Source organism: Notamacropus eugenii, chromosome 4 (genome assembly GCF_028372415.1).
Source record: "Notamacropus eugenii isolate mMacEug1 chromosome 4, mMacEug1.pri_v2, whole genome shotgun sequence".
Classification (NCBI taxonomy): Eukaryota; Metazoa; Chordata; class Mammalia; order Diprotodontia; family Macropodidae; genus Notamacropus; species Notamacropus eugenii.
Genome location: NC_092875.1, coordinates 261,154,764 through 261,163,659, shown reverse-complemented (window position 1 = coordinate 261,163,659; position 8,896 = coordinate 261,154,764).

The window sequence follows — 8,896 nt, the reverse complement described above, 5'->3', positions numbered from 1 at the left end:
AATCTATTTTACCCTACAGGAAAATAGAAGGGAAGGGAATAAGGTGTAGGGGGTGGGGTGATAATAGATGGGAGGGAAAATTCAAGGAAAGGGTAATCAGAATGTATTCTTAGTGTGGGGGAAGGAGGGAGATGGGGAGAAAATCTGAAATTCAAAATTTTGTGGAAGTGAAAACTGAAAATAAATACATGTATATATAAAAAAGGATTCTACTTTATCTCCATTATAAGTGATGCCAGCTCCTGGATTTTAATAGATACAATTTAACACATTAATGAAAAGTGTATTTATTGCTATGTTTTCTTGTTTTTTTATAGGAATGTTTTATATCTTGTCAAAAGCTTTTTCTGCATTTATAGATATAATTATATGGTTTTGTATTATTCTTATCAGTATGGTCAATTACATTTAGAATTTCCTAATTAACAAATTTTATATTCCTGGTCTAAATCCCATCTATCCATAATGTATAATCTTTGTATATGTTTCTGTAGCCCCTTTGCTGATATTTTACTTAAAACTATTGCATCAATAGGAATAATGGTCTTTAGCTGTTGGGGGTTTTTTTGTTTGTTTTTTTTACTTTAATTTTTCATTTTTAACACAGTTTATAACAGATAAAACAATTCAAACTTTTGGTCAGGTGATACTTCTTTTTAAAGCATTTACAATATGGACCATAAAAGAAATTTTTTTTTAAACATTAACCAACTGAGACACAAATAATACTTATGTTGCTAACTTCACAAGCTCTTGACCTAATTGTCTCCACAGTATTACTAAGAATTAAAGGAACCTAACTTATTGTTGTTGGTCTAAAATCCTATGCCTAATAGCTTAATTTTAGACAACCTCGGATGTTCCCCTACCCGTAATCTATAATTGAATAGATCTGGTATTAAGCTTATAAACCTTTTGACTATAGGAAATTGCCACCAAGAATAGGGACATTGCAGGGATACTATATCTCCCCAACTTCATGTCAATTCCAGGCAGGATTAGATTGTCAACTTGCATTCAGTCAGGCTTAAAGTCTGCCAGGTGTCAGTGGGGAAATTGAGTCAGGAGGATCCTACCTCAGCCCAGGCTGAACAGCCGCTTTCCCACCCTTCCCATGAGATCACCTTTTGCAGTTCATACCAGCACCTCACCAGCTTACTGGCATCATGGATTGGAGGCTCAGATCACCTTTCTTGCTACCCATACCTGGAGTTAGACTCAGAAGAACAGTCACTTAATGGTCCCATAGCATCTAAAAATGGCAAGTTTCAATAACCAGGTTTCAAATATGATTATAATTTCATTTTGGCTAAGGAACATCTTTTGAGGCATGTCTTAAGTGGCTTACATGCTTTTCTATATATGTTCTAGTTCCTGATTAAATAGCAATCATAAAATCAAATTTATCATTAAAACCTTAACTTCTCCATCAATGACAAATTTTACCTGAGTTTATCTTCCTCTAGGAAATTTAGACTGAAATTCTTTTCCCCAGAGTAAAGATGTCATTGATTTATTCTCAGTAATTAATTCAGTCAATTGTTTTCATACTAACTGCTTTTACCTCACTTTGTAACATGTCCAATTTTTCTCCCCATCACTCTCCTCCCTCCACTTCCTAATACCTTGCATTCTGATTATTTCTTCCCTCAGTGTACCCTCCCTTCTATCATATCCCACCCTTCCCTTATCCCCATCTTCTCTCTTTTCTTGTAAGGCAAAATAAATTTCTATACCCCACCCCCTGTAGTTCTTATTTCCCAATTATATACAATAAAAATTCCCAACATTCATTTCTAATACTTTGAATTCCAACTTCTCTCCCTCCCCAGCCCCACTGAGAAGGGAAGCAATTCAATACAGACTAAATATGTGTTCTTTTGCAAAAGACTTCCATAATAATCATGTTGTGTAATACAAATTATATTGCCCTCTGTCTTACTCTATCCCCCCTTATTCTTTTCCCTACAATTGACCTTGTTCCTTCTCAAAAGTGTTTATTTCTAGTGACTTCCTTCTCCCATTTGCCCTCCTTTCCAACATTACCCTCACCCCACTTGTCGCCTCCTCTCCTGCTTTTCTGTAGTATGATACAAATTTTCATATCAAATTTAGTGAGCATGTTATTCCCTCCTTCAGCCACATGTGGAGAGAGTAGCTTTATTTTCCCCTCTCTTCTTCTCCCTTTTCTCCTCCATTGAATAAGATTTTTCTTATCTCTTTATGAGGTATAGCCTGCCCCATTCCATTACTCCCTTTCTCTTCCCAGAATTTTCCTCTTTCACCCTTTAATTTTTATTTTATTTTATTTTTTTGTGTGTGAATATCATCTCTTCTGATATAACACACCCTGTACTCGTATGTGTGCATGTGTGTGTATGTACAGTCTCTCAATCTACTCAAATACTGAGAAAAGATTCAAGAGTTAAAAATATTTTCTTTCCATGTAGTAATGTATACAGTTCAGCTTTAGAGAGTCTTTTATGATTTTTCTTTCCTGCTTACCTTTTCATGCTTCTCTTGATTCTTGTATTGGGAAGTCAAATTTTTCTATACAGATCTGGTCTTTTCCTCAGCATGAATGATTGAAAGTCATCTATATCATTGAATGATCATTTATTCCCTTGAAGTATTATAGTCAGATTTGCTGGGTAGGTGATTCTTGGTTTCAATCCCAGTTCCTTTGACCTCCAAAATATCGCATTCCAAGCCCTTCAATCCCTTAATGTTGAAACTGCCAGATCCTGTGTTATCCTGATTGTATTTCCACAGTACTCAAATTGTTTCTTTCTAGCTGCTTGCAGTATTATCTCCTTGATCTGGAAACTCTGAAATTTGGCCACAATATTCCTAGGAGTTTCTCTGTTCGGGTCTCTTTCAGGAGGTGATTGGTGAATTCTTTCAATATTTATTTTGCCCTCTGATTCTGGAACATCAGGGCAGTTTTCCTTGATGATTTCATGGAAGATAATGTCTAGGCTCTTTTTTGATCATGGCTTTCAGGTAGTCCCATAATTTTTAAATTGTTTCTCCTGGATCTATTTTCCAGGTCAGTTGTTTTTCCAATGAGATGTTTCACATTATCTTCTATTTTTTCAAATTTTTGGTTTTGTTTACTAACTGCTTGGTTTAACTCAAAGTCATTCATTTCCCTGAACTCAATTCTCTCTTTCAACGAATTATTTTGTTCAGTGAACTTTTGAACCTTCTCCTCCATTTGGCTAATTCTGCTTTTTAAAACCTTCTTCTCCTCATTGGCTTTTTGGACCTCTTTTTCCAATTGAGTTAGCCTCTTTTTAAAGCTGTTATTTTCCTTAGCATTTTTTTGGTTCTCCTTTAGTAAGATGCTAACTTGTTTTTTAAGGCCTCCTATTGCCTGAGCCTAGTTTAAGTTTCCTTTGGAGGCCCTGGAGGCAGAGGCCTTGACTTCCTCATCTGAAAGGATGGGGGGGAGACACCTGTTCCCCAAGAAAGTAACCTTCTATGGTCTTATTTTTTTTCCCTTTTTTAGGCATTTTCCCAGCCAATTACTTGACTTCTGAGTTTCCTCTCCACAACCACCTCACCTCCAGTTCCACCAAGCCAGCACTGGGGGCTTAGATTCAGATGAGCTCCTCCAAACCCTCAGGGGCTTTTGGGGGGGCAGGGCTGCTATTCAGTGTGAGATTAAGATTAGCTGCTCAAGTTGGGGCAGGGCCACCACACAGGGCTCAGTTCCCTCAGGGGGTTCACAATGAGACCTTCAACAATGGATGCGGGCTACTGCCTGCTTTGGGAGCCTCATCCACTGCTGCCTCTACTGCTGCCTCCCGAGGAGACCTGAGTTATGGGGACACCCTACTCCCCTCTCGGCCAGCCGAAAAGACCCTCTCACTGACCTTTGGCACCTGTGGGTTGAGGGATCTGCACTGTCGCTGGAGATTCTATCCCTGAAGCCTGCTTGGATCTGCTCCTCTCAGTGCTGCATGGCCAAGGCAGGGCTGGGCTCTGCTCTGCATCTGGTGTGTGACAAACCTTTCCTATATGTCTTTCAGGTCTCTCTGGGATAGAAATCTCCTCCACTCCATTGTTCTGTGGTTTCTGCTGCTCTAGAATTTGTTGAGAGTTCTTCTTTACAGGTATTTTATGGGCAGTAGGGTAAGAGCTAGTATATGTGCATCTTTCTACTCTGCCATCTTGGCTCCTCCCCACCTCTTTAGCTGTTTTTAATCAGTTTTTATTCTTCATGGTTTAAGAGGACTGAAAGGGGTTCATGAAGGTTTCTCGCACTTTCTATTATTACAGTTTTGCTACCTATTTCTCCCAATAGCTCTTGATCATTTAATGAATACATATTAAATATTGATATTAATTAATTTCCTATGGTTCCTTTTAGCACAATGTAATTATCTCTTTTAATCAATTACATTTTTGCTGTTGCCTTGCTTGAGAATGATTGCTATCCCTGCTTTTGAATGTTCAGCTGAAGCAAAACAGATTTTTCTCTAGCCCCTTGTTTAATTGTGAGTAGTTATGCTTCAAATATTTTTATTGTAAATAAATAAATATTGTTGGATCTTGCTTTTTAAATCCATTCTGCTGTCCTCTTCTATTTCTATTATTGAATTCATTCCATTCACGTTCAGTGATGATTGTTGATTTTGCATTTTCCTCCATTCCATTCTCTTAAACATTTCCTCTCTTTGTTTCTCATCCCTTCTTTATAAAGAAGAAGGTGGTGAGGTGGGAATTCAATACCAAAGTTCCATGCTTGATGTGATCAACTTCTGATCCTTTCCCCTCCCTTCTTTTGTCTTTAATATTTCATGTTGTCTCACAGAGTCATTAATTTACATTTGGTTTTTTTTAGTTTTCAAGAAGTTTCAAGCTTAGGTAAAGTTTTGTACTTCTTATCCCAGTCTATTAATTCTCCTTCAAGTCTTTTCTCTAAAACTCTTATTTTCTATTTTTTTTCCCTCTAGCTCTTTCATTTCACTTATAAAATCATTTTTAAAATTTAGAAATTTCTTGCTTCTTTTCTTCTAGAAATTCTAGTTGTATTGAATGTTATTTTCTTTAAGGTTCTCAGGGGAAAGTCAGATCTAGTATTCGCAGTCTTTCAGTGTGCCCAAAGTGGTCTCATCTAGAATACAGTCTGATTATTCCCCTCTTGGTGTAAACTTTGTAAGCTCCTGGGTCTGGTCAATACATGTTGGAGTAGATTGCTGTTTGCCTCAGGCCCTGTTAGCTACCTGGAAGGCTTTATAGCTTCAAAGCAATAGAAATGTAGGCTCCCCCTTGATCTGAGCTCTCTGTGCTGGTTATTCAACCAGAGAATTCAAACTGTTCTGACATCTGAATTTGAGACCATGACCCAAGGTCAAGGCCACATAGATGTTACTTGTTTCTGTTTCTGCTCCTTTCCTACTACATAGCCTCCATAACAAACCTTGTCCCAAGGAAACCACTGACTGGTCACCCCAAGAAGGTCCCTTCCTTGATCCACACAGGGACTATGTGATTTTGCTGTCAGGTGTCTCCTGTTTCCCTGTCTCTGCACAGGAGCAAGGCCCATCTTGATTAGATCTAATACCACTTCTTGTCCCTGTACACAATATATTCAGTCTTCATTCCCTGAAAGTCTCTGTCTGCATCTTTATGTTGATCTGGGCTGCAAAAACTTAGTGTACTTTCTCCTTGGATTCCCTTCTCACTACTAGGCCTGGTATGCTTTCTAGGTCTTTGTTGTAAGGGTTGTGAGGAGAGAGCTGTGCTGGACTGCTTATCACTACTCAATCCTCTTTTCTGAGCTTAAGAGATTTATGACCTGGGACAAATGTAATAAGATGATATTTAATGAGCATAGATAGAAATCCTTTATCTTTTTTTTTTTTTTTACTTCTCAGACAAGAATAGGGGAAGGCACAATGTAACAAGTTAAATATGAAAGAAATAAGGATTTTAGTATACTAAAATTTAAGCACAATTTAAGTGTGAGTTAACCTTCTGATATGACAGTTAAAAAAGTGATTATAATCTTGAACTTTATTAGGAGGGGCATGGCTTCCAGGAATAGAGAGATAACATGCCTTGTTTAGACCACCTTCAAGGTACTATGTTCATTTCTTAATTCCACATTTTATAAGCTAGAGACAGCTGGGTGGTGAGGTAGATAAAGCACTGGATTTGGGGTCAGGAAGACCAGAGTTCAAATACTGACTCAGATATTTATTAGTTCTGTGTCCCTGGACATTTTAAAAAATCTTTCAGTCTTGTTTTTTCATCTGTAAAGTGAGGATAATAATAGCACTTACCTCACAGCACTGAGGATCAAACAAGAAAATATAATATGCTTTGTAAACCTTAACGTGTTCTGTGTTAGCCATTATTGCTGTTGTTATAACCTATAGAGAAAAGGTGTCAAACACCCGGCCTGTGACCTGCACGGAGCCAGCAAAACTCCCCATTCAGCCTGAACCAGGTTAAAATCTAATCAGGAAATGTTTAACAAAATAAATAAAATTATAAGACAGATAATATTAATCTGTGGTTTCCTAAGTCAATATGCAACCTTCAGGGATTGTTCCTACCAGAGTGTGACTCCATTGTTATAGAGAATCCAAAGTTGGGTTTCCAGGATGTGAAAAGCCTTAAATGTCAAATGAGATGAGATGGAGGAAATGGGGATGTTTATCCTGGAGAAGAGAAAACTCAGTTTAGGATATAATTGCTAGCTTCAAGTATTTGAAGGGTTATATGAAAGGGGAGGCTGAATTTTTCTTTTTTAGCCACAAAAGACAAATGTAAGAGCAATGGAAGTAAGTCAGTCAGTCAACAAGTATTTGTTAACACTTACTGTGTGCTAGGCCCTCATGTACAGTCCTGAGAACATTTGTTTTTAAAAGGCAAAAAATAAGAAACTTTAGGCTTGAAGTACACAGATAAACTTCTTAACAATTAAGTGAAATGGGCTTCCTTGGGAGATATTGGGTACCACCTCACTGGATGTCTTCAAATAAAGGCTGGATAACTATTTGTTGGGGATGTTGTAGAAGGGGTGCCTTTAGGGGCATCTAGGTGGTCCAATGGATAGAGCACTGGCCCTAGAGTCAGGAGGACCTAAGCTCAAATCTGGCCTGAGACACTTGACACTTACTAGCTCTATGACCATGGGCAAGTTACTTAACCCCCATTGCTTTGCCCTCCCCCCCAAAAAAGATACTTTTTTGGAGGGGGGAGAAAGAGATTAATTGAACGGCCATTGAGATTCCTATAGGTTCTAAAATTACAATTGCCCATCTATAAACTTAATAGGTTGCTCAGATGAGCTACAAGGTTCCTCTCATCTTTCAATCTATGAAATGAATTCATCAATACTGAGGTAGCACAAAGTATGTGAGATACTCTTTGCAAAGTGGAGGATGAAACATCAGTTATAATCTGCTGTCCTCTTGTCTCCTTTTGATGTAAATGCTTCAACAACAACTTTTAAAAAACAGTTTCAAATTGAGGGTCTAGAAGACATGAATAAGAATATTGGATTTTTTTTTGTCATTTTCAAAAGATTCAGTCAATGAATATTACTTTTTTTTTTTTAAGCAATCATCTATCAACAATCACTAAACCACTGGAATATGTTCACACTTCTTGTCAAACAACATTTTGTTCAATAAACTGTCCTCATTAGAAGCTCATAATTCATCTAAAGGGTGTCTAAAATAAAACTCAGAGTAAATACATACCACCACATATTTTATTAGGCAAAAAACCCACCGTTTTCAAGAATTAACAGCCCCGAGGAAAAAAGCTGTCATCCATTAAATAAACCATTAGAGAAAGAAAAGAAATACCAGGCAAAGTACTTCGAAATATATAAAATTCTATTCAAATGTAAGGGACAATCATTAAGATAGCCACCATCCCTCTAATTGTTGATGAATGTGAATCCAGATGTGAGCTTCTATAGGATCTAGAAAGCACTGAATTTGGAATCAGAAGACTTGAGCTGGAATGATTTCGCTTCTGAATCAAGGTTTGCTGCTCGGCGAAGTGGGGAAATTGGATTACCTGAAGGTTCCTTCCAATTCTTTCTATTACCCTATAAACCCAAATAATCAGTTAATATCATGACCTTTATAATATGAAGAACTGGGGAGTCTAATAGCTGATGGGGATGCTGAGAGACCATGGTTCTTAGTTTTTGATGTTGATGTCGTGCAGCTGTTACAGTCATGTCGGACTCTTCGTGACCCCATTTGGAATTTTCTTGGCAAAGATACTGGAGTGGTTTGCCATTACCTTCTCCAACTCATTTTACAGATGAGGAAACTGAAACAAAGTGCTAAGTGACTTGCTCAAGTTCACTCAACTAGTAAATATTTAAGACCAGATTCGAACTCAGGAATTTGAATCTTCCTGACTCCAGACCCAGCATCCTATCCACTGAGTTATCTACCCATACCTTTTGCTATAGGCCTGTACTAATGGCCTCTGGTTGTTCAAAGCCCACACTACTCATTCTATGATTTTACATATGGGGTTTTAGCCTATCTAAATATACTTGTAATCATACAATTAATAAATGAATATTCATTAAGAACCAACTATCACATCAAGTCCCTGCACACCTGATAGAGTCAGAATATTTCAGAAAATGTCAATGGGAACTGTTTTGTGGATAAGCCCTAACAAGATCATTTGAAATACTTCTGTATGTAGGAAGTATAGGGAAATACTCACACTATCCAAGAACTGATGTGTATAACAGAGAGAGCATTTGACTTGGAGGTAGAAGGTTCAAATCCTACCTCACTTTCTCTTTTGAGTTCCAATCTCACATCTCAAAGTGCCTCTTGGACAATTTTAATTGGGTATCTTGGAATCATCTGAAATTCAACCTTCTCCAGAGAGAATTCAT